This window comes from Passer montanus, unplaced genomic scaffold (genome assembly GCF_014805655.1).
Source record: "Passer montanus isolate IOZ18808 unplaced genomic scaffold, ASM1480565v1 scaffold13, whole genome shotgun sequence".
NCBI classification, from domain to species: domain Eukaryota; kingdom Metazoa; phylum Chordata; class Aves; order Passeriformes; family Passeridae; genus Passer; species Passer montanus.
Genome location: NW_024359832.1, coordinates 5,853,879 through 5,866,817, shown reverse-complemented (window position 1 = coordinate 5,866,817; position 12,939 = coordinate 5,853,879). Strand labels below are relative to the sequence as shown.

The following is a 12,939-nucleotide window of genomic DNA, read 5'->3' as shown; positions in this document are numbered from 1 at the left end:
ATGAAGCAAGACTGTAAACTTTCTTACCCCCTTTTACCTGTCTGTGCCTGGCTAAGGGCTTTGATGTATTGAAACAAAGCACAAGACCTGTTTATAGTAAATGAAACCAACCAACAGAGAGATCTAACTCAGACTTGTGACTAAACAAACTGGAACAGGAAGCACACACCAGCAGATTTTTTTAAAAGTAGTAATTCCTGCTAGCATTGTCATGAAACAGAAAAAAAAAAAAGTTTTTCTTCTCCCTTCAATAATTTTTGTTCAAATGCAACCGTTTTTGGTATTGGGTGGTTTTTTTTTTTTTTTTTTTTTTTTTTTCTGGAGAGCAAAAACCTAACCAACCAACAAAAATCCCAAAACGAACAAGCGATGTTCCATCTGTATATGCAAATATTTAACAGAGCAATATTTACCACTAGTGGTGACCTGGAGATGTTATTCACCTATTTGTTTCCCCATGTAGGTCATTTGTGCAGCTGATTAGTATCATGACCCTCACCCCAATTAACATCTGTAACTGATGAGTAGACAGAGGATCTTCATCCAGGATAATTCAAGTCTCCAACAGTAGATTAGAAGTCCTGCAAGTTAAAGTTTTAAAGAATAAGTAATATTGGAGCTCAAAGTGAAAGAAATTTATTTCCATAATTCTTCATAATTAAAAAACCCCATTATTTTTATTCTTAATTAATTCTTAGCTATTCTTAATTAAGAATTCTTCTTAATGCTTCTAAATTTCTAAAAGACTTATTCAGAGCTGGGTACCTGCTATGCTGCCTTTTTTCTGTGATATTACCTATACTTTTTAAAAGCAGTTTGTCCTTCTAAACAACTGTAAATCTAATTGTATTATTTTTCAAACATAGAAAATTCTCACAGGTTTTACCTAAACAAATCCACATTCACTCCCTAAGAGAGTTTTGCTGCAGGTAGAAACCAATTAATCAAACTACTATTGGTATAATATGTAAAGTTCAGTCAAATGTTGCAAAGTTCAAGTTAACAGTGTGTTCTCTCCAAACTATTGCAATTCAAAAGTTGATAAAAGCATGTGATTCCAGTTTTAATAAATGCATCAAGAACACAAAAAAACCCCCAAAAACCAACCAATAAACCCCCCAAAAAACCCAAACAACCACCAACACAAAAAAAAAAAAAAACCCAAAAAACCCCCCAAAAAACCCAAACAATCACCAACACAAAAAAAACCCCAAAAAAACCCCACAAACCAAAACCAAATCTTACAGAACTTACCTGCATTAATCAGCAAACAATCATGGAGAAAAGTTTTGCAAAATACGTGAATTAAAATGGGAGTTCAGCATTAGCAGCAAATATTACGCAGTTAAATTCTTTAAGAAAAAATAGTCCAGAATAGTAAATAATGAGGGGTTTAGTGGTACAAAAACCTCTTAAGTATTTAGTGCTCTTTAAAATCATAACCCATTCACCCAAAGGGAGGTTTTCCATAGAATCCTCATCTGATAAGTTTGCCAACAAAGTTCTCAGGCAATCCATCTCAAGCAGAGAGAACCTATGCTCCATTTGCTCCATTTAGAGGAGCAAATTGGCTTTTCTGGCAGAAGTAGTTCCTTGCCAACATGTACAGATTACTTCTAAATGAGCATTTCTGTACTGCAATGGCTAGTACAGAAAATGGAAAGACATGTGAGTGCATTGTCCTGCATGTCCAGAACACAGGCATACTACCAAAAGCCATGGTTGCACCACTGGGGTAAAGTCAACTATTTTAAGGTATGCTGCTAAAAGTGTAGTTCTGCCTGTTCTACTGACTCTGCACATGTGCTTGTGTGTCTTACCTCTGAAAGCCAGTTCATGCCTTTCTGGTGCAGGATGCAAATAGGTTTCCTTGGAAGATACCAAAAATAGGAAAGAGTTTGACTTTCTTCTTAATTCAGGTCAGCTGCAGATGAAGTGCATGACAGCACTAGAGGTTGTCTGGTTAGATCTGATCCCTGGCAGTAGCTCATCCAGCAATTTAAATACTCCTTATTGCTCACCACCTGTGTGAGGAGACACATTCCATGGACCCAGGTGAGACTGCAAGGTACCACATCTGTCTGCATACTCCTGCAGGTGTAGGGATGATCATGACACATCTGCTCACCACTTTTTCATGGACTTCCAAACTTTGGTGAAGAAAGCAATTTTTAAATTTCTCATCTACCAGCAAAACAATAGTGCAAATACTCTACTATTTATTGCTTGTGCTTTACTCTGATTCACAGATTCCAGATCAAATAACAGGTAATGTTGCCAGGTTGTTCCTTAAGTGCACTTTCTCAGCACAAAGGAGAGTAGCAATTCAGGAAAGTCTCTTCTTGACCACCAAATGCTGAATCTATCACAAGTGAAGATAGGATAAAAGCAACTTCAACAATCAGTTGTAGGAATTGTTATCATTGAGGTTTCAGGTAAGCTAAAATTAAACATTAGATCTAACTGATAAAATGGCAATCTGAGACATTTTTGACACAAGGATGATTTTTCTCCCTTTTGTCCCAATTGTCCAGCTGACAAAGTGTTCTGAGGGGTTGTGAGCTCCTTGCATAGGAAGGAATGAGTGACCCACATGTAATTTGCTGCAGCACCCTCCAGTCTGTGTGTTAAAATCAAAGAGCAGTCGCAATCCTGCAACATGAAGAAGAAATTTCCTGTTTCTCTGCCAAGCCATGGCAGGGTTTCTGACCAAAAGAAAGAATTTAATGAGACCATAGCAAAGCAAATTAAGCTAAGTGCAGCATGATTAGGCTGTGAACACTAATCTTTAAAGGCAATAGTATTTGATTAAGAAAGGTGTCCTCCAAAACTGATCTTAAAATTGCAATAAAAAATGTCAGGAGGTTTGGGATGTTTTTTGGAGGGCTGTGTCTCCTGAACTGCAATTTTTCCTTCTGAATATGGCTTACTGTATTATCAGTTATGTGAAATACCTATTGTAGAGTTTGTCACTCCTGCCCAATAGCTGACTTTATTGCAGCAAGAAAACTGCATGTTTAAAGTTTGGTGACTGCATTTCATTAAGGAGATTATGGCAAAATGTTTTTTCCCCCCTCTCTCTAATTGGGAAACTATGAAAAAGTGAGAGTATGTTACTCAAGAATGAATTTCTAATTATCAGAAAAGTAATTGGAGAAGTAGAACACTTGTACTTTTGTCAAAAATTAAAAAGCCTCTACTTCAACTCTAAATTTTGTTTAAGTTTTATATTTAAGTTTTATAACACAAAATGTTTCCTACTACAGGTTAAACATTTGAATATAGTTCAGTAATCAAAGAGTCTGTAAATAAGTCTGCAATCATGCAGCATTTGATTTTTTTCCCAATTGAAGTTTGGAGAGTTAACATTTCTGATAATGGTCTGTGAAATCGTGTTCCTTCCTATGTAAAAGATCTCAATGTGCTTAGTCTGTAACACAGCACCTTCTTCTTCAGAAAGATCTTGTTTTCTTTCTGATACTTGCATGAAGTCTGTTTGTGACTTCTGTCACTGTGGTCCCCCCATCATCTCCTTCCAGTCTGTACCTCTTGCTTTCCTCTTGGTTTGGCCATCCTACCCCTCTCAAAAGCTGCTTCCTCTACACACATTTCAGATTCAGGCTTTAATTTAAACGCTTAATTTCTCAGCCCTTATTCATGCCTCCATCTCAGTGCTTTGCCTCTGTCTTTCCACAGCTCCAGCAGCACCAGCCCAAGTCATGGTAATATTTGCTTTTCTACATATAACTTGATGCATTCTTCCATGCTGTCCTCACACCAAATACAATCCCCCCAAAAAAGGAAGTGAAGCCACTGCTGTCTTTTCTTTGAGTCGCTCCTAAAGGCTATCTGTTGTGAGAGCAGTGTCTTTCCACAGCTCCAGCAGCACCAGCCCAAGTCATGGTAATATTTGCTTTTCTACAAGTAACTTCATGCGTTCTTCCGTGCTGTCCTCACACCAAATACAATCCCCCCTCAAAAAAGGAAGTAAAGCCACTGCTGTCTTTTCTTTGAGTTGCTCCTAGAGGCTATCTGTTGTGAGAGCAGCGAGACTCCCAGTGTTGTGTTTTGGGATGGGGATGACAAGCCTGGACATGTGCCCTCACCTGGCCCTGGCAGAAACTCTGCTGCCTGCTTGGCCATGCTGAAGCTGCTGTCTTCTCTTTGCCCTTCATCTCACTGCAGTAACTCCCCTCCACCTCCAGGCCCCAGCTCAGGTCGCTGTGCAGCTGTTCACACCTGTGAGAGCGGGCACAAAGCAGTGGGTTTGCATCTGCTGTGTGCAGGAGCCCCCAGCAGCAGAGGTGCAGCCACACCTTGCCCAGGGCCTGCGAGCTGCCAGGGGCTCTGTGCCCATCAGCCCGGCCTGGGGGTGTCACAGCTACAGCTGTTTCTCTTTGATGTCATCCCTTCACTCAGGACACATTGGTATACATGCCATGTGCTCCTGCTGCATTTGGCTAGCAAATAGCCTTCGGGGGCTTCTGGCCAGAGGCATATATTGAGGTGGTTTAGTTCAGGGGTGTCTGCACGATGCACCTTGGCTATATGCAAACATGCCCTTACATAACCCTTCAACCAAACCCACAACTCAGAGAGTAATGCAACAAGCTGTTGCTCTTCTTCCCTCTTGATTCTGTTAAAGCTTTGCAGGGAAGAGAGCTCCACGCTTTCACAGAGCCACAGACAGCAGCACCTCCAGCACAGAAATAGTAATAGTCATGTCATTTCCATTGTTGTTGTGCCGAGCTCTCTCACACATACAAAGTGGTTTTCCAGTCCTCATAATAAAATGAGGACCTGAAAAAGCAAGGGCAAACCACTCTGAATGTAGTATTACCCTGCTCTCACAGCTTTGCAGCTCACAAGAGTAGACAGTTTGCACAGGTTATCTTCTTTGCATATTGCTGAGAATTTGCAGCTGAAAACTTGGGCGCTCTCCTCACAGCAAAGATACTTTAGCCTAAAACTGGAAGCCATTGCTGGTGAAATCAGAAGCTGGGTAAAATCACAAGGCTCTGTGGTCAGATTTAACCCTGGCTGGGAGTCACACTGTTCTGGTCCGGTATTTACTCTAAAGTCACTTCTTTTGGAAGGGAAGTGAAACAGGCAAAGTGCAGCAGAAGCAGTTCAGCAGGAAATTATCGTTATGTACTGAAGCAAGACCTAAGAACAGAACAAAAGCCAAGCCAAGAATCCAGCTATTTATTAATCCTTGTAAAAAGGGGGAGGAGAGGAAAGACATGGCCTAAATTCACTTCTGTCTCTCAGCTCACATAAGCAGTGAGGTCTGAGAGGCCGCCAAGACAGCATCAGATATCACTGTGGTGCATGTAGACATTTATGTGCTTGGCTGGGTGTGAGCTTGAGAAGAGGTCAGAGGAACAACCAGGAAGGTTTGTGACTGTGGGAGGGAGAGGGTGTTCACACACATCCCGTAATAGCCATGGGTGGTTACCAGAACAAAAAAGGACTCAGATGACTCAGGGACTTGAAAATAATGGTGAGAGCTGAACCCCTTCCACACTCCAATGGACAGAAGTACTCCAGCAGGACGTAGGACACGGGCTGTGGGACTATAAAGCAGAAAAGGAAGCCATCAAACAGGAACGTCACCCAGATACACAAGATCTCATGTACAACATAAGCCTTATGATAATAAACACTGATCTTCTTTTTGACTTAAATAGCCAGGTAATTTTTTATTTTTTAATTTTAATTAGCAATTTGCAACAAACCCAGGAATTTTCTGGATGCAGAAAAAATCAGATAATCATGAAATAGTTTATTTCAGCAACAGATGATCTAAATCAGAAGGCTCCTCCACAGGCTTTCGGTAGGACTGTTCACCTGCACTGCCGTAACCTGTTGCTTTTCCTCTCTGTTCTGTGCTTTGGTTTGGAGCTTCTGAGCCCTCAGCTGTCTCCAGTCTACCCACCCAGGAGTAATCAAGGCACTGTAGAATGTCTTGGGTTGCAAAGGACCTTAAAGACCATCTTCAATTCCAAACCCCTGTCACAGCAGGGACATCTTTCACTAGATACACCAGGTTGCTCCAGGGATGGCTCATCCATTCTCTGGGCAACCAGCTCCAGTGCCCCAACACCCTCATTGTGAGAAATTTCTTCCTAAAATCTAGTCTAAATGTACTCTCTTTCAGTTTAAAACTCTTTCTGAAACTTTTGAATACTTTTAAAGAATACTTTTTGTAAAAATATTCAGTTTTCATGTTCTTGATCATCTAACCCTGGGAGAACATACGCCCAAAGACAAATTTCAGCAGAAAATTATGGTTACCTTTACATTTGCCTTGACTTTCATCAAAGTTCTGGGTCACTACCAAATTTAGAGATCATTCTTGTTTTTAACACCCATTCTGGTACAGGGGCTCCTTCAATAGTGTGAGACAGATGTCAGAAACCAACTTCCATGAGCTCAAACTAATTTTTGAAATGATTCCCTAAAATATTTTCATGTTGTCATGATAGGGCAAAATGAAAAGTAAGATTGGGCCCTTGAACACCTTTGATTGAACATTACATGTTTTCTCATCCGAGGCTTTGGGCAGCTGCTGCCCTCTCCCACTGCTGAGTAAACCCCAAACACCAAGTGCCAGCATCCAGCTCCATGGCTCTTACCCTCCAAAAAGGACACAATAATTAAAAGATATTAAAATGCAGAAGGAAAAAAGAGTATGCAGACTACTAGGAAAGATAAGCATTAGCAATGGGGACAGAAGGAGTAATTAAACATGACAAAAAATCCATACACCTATCTGGGAAATAGGAACAGAAGGCTTTGTGACAGGAAAATACTTGAGGCCACAATATTTTTTCTTTTCTCTCTCTCTTTTTAATTTTTTTTTTAAGAGAAAGACAAAACACTCAAAACCCCCACATCCTGTTGAAAAAATAATTGAATTGTAAGCCATTATAAGAGTTGGATTTGCACTGAGTAGTCTCGATGGGTGTAGTCTCAAAACTGGGTGGAGGAAATCTAAAAACACTCTGCTTGTCTGTCTAGTCTGCTTGAAACCTAGAGAGGGTTACCAGCTCAGGCAGGAATACTCTGAGTAGTACTGAAATCCAGCTTTGAAAATTTCCATGATAATCATTTCATAACTGGTTACCATATAACAGCAGCACAAGGTGTCTTGCTGCAATATTTGAAGAAGATGCCTGCACTTAACAGCCCCTTCAGATTCATAGCAGCAAGATGAACAATTCAACACAGATTTGAGATGTTATACAGAAAGCATATTTATCAGCTTAACTTCCTTACTTGCAGTGTCCTGCAGTTAGCTAACAATGAACATTTGCATGTTTCTGTTTCTTCCATTTTTTCAGTATTTCACAGCATCTTTTCAGCTTAACTTGAAAGTTCAAACAAGTCGGTTCTAGAGAGCAAGTAAATCCTCCACAGCTGAAAATTAATTACAAATGTACAGTGTAAAGATAAAATTCATCCAGCCTATGTGAAAAGTGCAGACTGTATATGCTTGAAAGATGTAGCACATTAAACTGTGCTGCAATATTTGAAGAAGATGCCTGCACTTAACAGCCCCTTCAGATTCATAGCAGCAAGATGAACAATTCAACACAGATTTGAGATGTTATACAGAAAGCATATTTATCAGCTTAACTTCCTTACTTGCAGTGTCCTGCAGTTAGCTAACAATGAACATTTGCATGTTTCTGTTTCTTCCATTTTTTCAGTATTTCACAGCATCTTTTCAGCTTAACTTGAAAGTTCAAACAAGTCGGTTCTAGAGAGCAAGTAAATCCTCCACAGCTGAAAATTAATTACAAATGTACAGTGTGAAGATAAAATTCATCCAGCCTATGTGAAAAATGCAGACTGTATATGCTTGAATGAAAGATGTAGCACATTAAAATTCATGCTTTATTTTAGTCTTAGTTGCAACATTCTAAGTAATTCAGTGTTCTTTAAAAAATTAATCTAGAAACAAATGTTTAGCACTGCATATACCAATTCATGAATAAGAACAAGATCAAAATAAAACTATGAGTTCTGATTACACATAACATGGCAAGTGGAAGAATTTGGAACACAGACACAAAGAGGGGCACAGACACAGTTCATTTAACTTTTAAATAAGTATGACTTTAAAGTTATATTTCTATATTTTGAGTATAACTCACAACAAAAAAAGGCAATTCTTGCTGTTTCATCTTTCCAGTCCAGGTGTACTCTACTGTAAGGAAGATCTGTTGACATAGTCTATTCAGATGATAAGTTCTGTGGGGAAAAACATGGGATGTGATCCGCATTTGGCAGCATTTGGCATAACAGGATCCTGATCCATGACCAAGTCCATCCAGATGTATCTTTTCTCCAGTAAGATAAACTACATTAGTGACCATAATAAACATTAGCTTTTCTGTAGTTTTTCCCATTACAGACTCTGATGAAATATTTGGCAGATTAATTAATGGGATTCACCAGAAGAAAATCTAATGGCTTAGTCTGGTCTTAGTAAGTGAAGGTCAAATAAATCTGTGCACCCTAAAATAGCCTCTTAGCAACAGCAGTAAGAAATACAAGTTGCCACAGACCTGATGACTTACACTGACGAGCTGGAACCCAGCCACCCTCTGTGCCATGTAATGGGGCTCTGCCATTCCCTGTCAGACTGCTCCTACAAAATTAGAGAGATTATATGAATTTTATAGGCCTTAATTGTGGGGTGTTTCTTTTAATTCTATTAGCTTAGTAATTAGTGGTTTGCTAATAATAACCTTGACACAGCCAAAATATCTACTGGTATTGTTTTAAGCAGGAGTGATGGAGAGGAATGGCACAGAGTCAGGAGCACCTTCCCTCAAGCCAATGCTGATATGACTGGCTATTTAGCAGCACTTTCTACTACAATGGCCAAGGTCCTTCCTCCCTTCCCTTCTTCCTTCCTCACCCAGCTGCAGCTCTTCCCAAAATTCACCAGTTTAAACTGCAGGTAGAAAAAAAAAATCATAGATTCTACCCGGTGTGCAGGAGCAAGTGGAGAAATCTAGAAGAAGGTTTTGAGCACCTGAGAAACATCTCAGACAGAAGCCACACAAAAACCTGGAGTGCTCTGACCCTATTCTCTCCCATCTTCTGCCACTTTGTTAGTACAAGCTGAAGCTGAGCTGACAAAGAAACCATGTATGCATTCCCAAAATATAGTTCTGGCCAGAGCCATCTTGCTCAGCATAAATAGCCCCTGAGCCACCAGGGGAGGAAATGCCCAGTTATCAAGGAATGGTCTCCACCTGGGAACAAACCCTTCACGCCCACAAGCTACTGCAGTGGCATCACTTCACGCCATCACATTAGCATCATGAAAAGGTTCACCAGGTGAAGTAATTTTCCCCTTTCAAGGAAAGGATCTTTACTAAAAATTGAAAGTTTCATTGACTTGTGTGCTGTTGTTGTTACCAGCTCAGGCAGGAATACTCTGAGTAGTACTGAAATCCAGCTTTGAAAATTTCCATGATAATCATTTCATAACTGGTTACCATATAACAGCAGCACAAGGTGTCTTGCTGCAATATTTGAAGAAGATGCCTGCACTTAACAGCCCCTTCAGATTCATAGCAGCAAGATGAACAATTCAACACAGATTTGAGATGTTATACAGAAAGCATATTTATCAGCTTAACTTCCTTACTTGCAGTGTCCTGCAGTTAGCTAACAATGAACATTTGCATGTTTCTGTTTCTTCCATTTTTTCAGTATTTCACAGCATCTTTTCAGCTTAACTTGATAGTTCAAACAAGTCGGTTCTAGAGAGCAAGTAAATCCTCCACAGCTGAAAATTAATTACAAATGTACAGTGTAAAGATAAAATTCATCCAGCCTATGTGAAAAGTGCAGACTGTATATGCTTGAAAGATGTAGCACATTAAACTGCATGCTTTATTTTAGTCTTAGTTGCAACATTCTAAGTAATTCAGTGTTCTTTAAAAAATTAATCTAGAAACAAATGTTTAGCACTGCATATACCAATTCATGAATAAGAACAAGATCAAAATAAAACTATGAGTTCTGATTACACATAACATGGCAAGTGGAAGAATTTGGAACACAGACACAAAGAGGGGCACAGACACAGTTCATTTAACTTTTAAATAAGTATGACTTTAAAGTTATATTTCTATATTTTGAGTATAACTCACAACAAAAAAAGGCAATTCTTGCTGTTTCATCTTTCCAGTCCAGGTGTACTCTACTGTAAGGAAGATCTGTTGACATAGTCTATTCAGATGATAAGTTCTGTGGGGAAAAACATGGGATGTGATCCGCATTTGGCAGCATTTGGCATAACAGGATCCTGATCCATGACCAAGTCCATCCAGATGTATCTTTTCTCCAGTAAGATAAACTACATTAGTGACCATAATAAACATTAGCTTTTCTGTAGTTTTTCCCATTACAGACTCTGATGAAATATTTGGCAGATTAATTAATGGGATTCACCAGAAGAAAATCTAATGGCTTAGTCTGGTCTTAGTAAGTGAAGGTCAAATAAATCTGTGCACCCTAAAATAGCCTCTTAGCAACAGCAGTAAGAAATACAAGTTGCCACAGACCTGATGACTTACACTGACGAGCTGGAACCCAGCCACCCTCTGTGCCATGTAATGGGGCTCTGCCATTCCCTGTCAGACTGCTCCTACAAAATTAGAGAGATTATATGAATTTTATAGGCCTTAATTGTGGGGTGTTTCTTTTAATTCTATTAGCTTAGTAATTAGTGGTTTGCTAATAATAACCTTGACACAGCCAAAATATCTACTGGTATTGTTTTAAGCAGGAGTGATGGAGAGGAATGGCACAGAGTCAGGAGCACCTTCCCTCAAGCCAATGCTGATATGACTGGCTATTTAGCAGCACTTTCTACTACAATGGCCAAGGTCCTTCCTCCCTTCCCTTCTTCCTTCCTCACCCAGCTGCAGCTCTTCCCAAAATTCACCAGTTTAAACTGCAGGTAGAAAAAAAAAATCATAGATTCTACCCAGTGTGCAGGAGCAAGTGGAGAAATCTAGAAGAAGGTTTTGAGCACCTGAGAAACAGACAGAAGCCACACAAAAACGTGGAGTGCTCTGACCCTATTCTCTCCCATCTTCTGCCACTTTGTTAATACAAGCTGATGCTGAGCTGACAAAGAAACCATGTGTGCATTCCCAAAATATAGTTCTGGCCAGAGCCATCTTGCTCAGCATAAATAGCCCCTGAGCCACCAGGGGAGGAAATGCCCAGTTATCAAGGAATGGTCTCCACCTGGGAACAAACCCTTCACGCCCACAAGCTACTGCAGTGGCATCACTTCACGCCATCACATTAGCATCATGAAAAGGTTCACCAGGTGAAGTAATTTTCCCCTTTCAAGGAAAGGATCTTTACTAAAAATTGAAAGTTTCATTGACTTGTGTGCTGTTGTTCCTAGTTTTCTTGTGGAAGGTAGAAGAGCAATGATAAAAATGGATTTGCAAAAGTCTAAATCTCTGAGATATGGTGTCTCCATTCTTCTCTAATATAAACCTGTTTCCATTGAAACAGGTAAAAAGTTATTAATTTTACTATGTATCATTGGACTGAAGTCTCTAAACTAACAAGACAGCAGGACATGCCCTGCAATTGGGGCACCATTTCCAGATCCGTACATTACAGCTGTCAAAACCTGTTTCCATTGAAACAGGTAAAAAGTTATTAATTTTACTATGTATCATTGGACTGAAGTCTCTAAACTAACAAGACATGCCCTGCAATTGGGGCACCATTTCTAGATCCATACATTACAGCTGTCAAAAAGCATAATTTTGAACAGAGAGCCTGCCATTAGCAGCTAGCATCATAGTACAATTGTGGTAATAATTGGAAGAAAATAAACAAATATTTATTAAAATTTTACATGGCAGGAGAGTTTTGCATACCTATCAATGAGCTCTGCTTGCAGATGGAAGGATATTTTTTCCTAGCTGTTAGCTGCAGCCCTGAAAAGAGCTGACTACTAGAAAAACAAGCCGGAGGACTTTTGGCTTTGTGTTGTCACAGAGTCAGGTGCTGGAAGGGACTTTGAGAGGTCATCCTGTCCATCCCCCTTCCTTAAGGTATGAGCAGTTATTCCCACAGTTTCTGACATACTTTGCCATTAACCATCACTGTTAATTATGAGGCTGGAGACTATGTTGTGCACACAGTGCTTGCAGTGGGGACTGTACCTGCAGTGCAGATGCATGATATAGCAAAAAAAAAAAAAAAAGATCCAGCTTTCTGCTCCTTACCTGTGCTGGCTTAGAGGATCAAAGAAATCCAGAGGAGAAGGGAAACAAACAATAATTTGCACTAGCAAACTATCAGGATTCTGAACACAAAGGTGCTTTTTGTGGTTTGGGTTTCTTTTAATTAGGATCATACTTTGTAATAGTGATCATGAGAGCTATGCATGACACTTCCTAGCAAAATGACTCAAATTCCTGCACGAATTTTTGCAGTATGCAGTGCTTTCAAGCATAATGGGCTTAGAGCCACAAATTTACAGCTTGTAAACTGTTGAGACTATAGCAGAGAGATTCAGAATACCAGAAAGAAAACTTGCTTGCTATCGTTTCCGCTACTGTTTAAGCAAAATTCTATAATCACTGTGTGTGTGGTGGATCCAAGCAGAAGACTTTGCCATGCCCATCAGTGCAAGGTAGGAGCAAATCAAGAGGTGTTTTGAATAGACCAAAGAGCTGACTGTGTAAGGGAAAAAATAATGAACAAATGTGCTAGACAGGATGGCAAATGGCTGAAGAAAGATCCCTTGCAGAGGCAGAAGGCCTGGAGGGTAAGGAGAGGAAAGGAAGGAAGGTCAAGTGACTTATTCAGCTTCTTCTCCTGCTTTGGATAAGAAAAATATTTTCTTCACACCAAGTCAGCAAAAGCATTTCCTGA

At 39.8% G+C, this 12,939-nt stretch overlaps 1 protein-coding gene and 2 long non-coding RNA genes across 3 annotated transcripts in view; all 3 read right to left on the bottom strand.

The window, feature by feature from the left end:
* RBM47 (RNA binding motif protein 47) overlaps positions 1–139 on the bottom strand; it is a 76,395-nt gene extending 76,256 nt beyond the window's left edge. The window contains exon 1 of the mRNA XM_039699042.1: positions 38–139. The gene's annotated coding sequence lies outside the window, so the exon portion shown is untranslated. The remainder of the gene's footprint in view (positions 1–37) is intronic.
* A 7,432-nt stretch (positions 140–7,571) lies between these two features.
* Positions 7,572–9,178, bottom strand: LOC120497498. Its single transcript, XR_005626519.1, has 4 exons — positions 9,050–9,178; positions 8,577–8,659; positions 8,163–8,259; positions 7,572–7,791 (listed from the first exon to the last, which is right to left on the bottom strand). It is a non-coding gene; the product is annotated as an uncharacterized LOC120497498 (long non-coding RNA).
* A 611-nt stretch (positions 9,179–9,789) lies between these two features.
* Positions 9,790–10,677, bottom strand: LOC120497511. The gene is made up of 3 exons (XR_005626521.1): positions 10,593–10,677; positions 10,179–10,275; positions 9,790–9,811 (listed from the first exon to the last, which is right to left on the bottom strand). It is a non-coding gene; the product is annotated as an uncharacterized LOC120497511 (long non-coding RNA).
* Between the last annotated feature and the right edge of the window lie 2,262 nt (positions 10,678–12,939).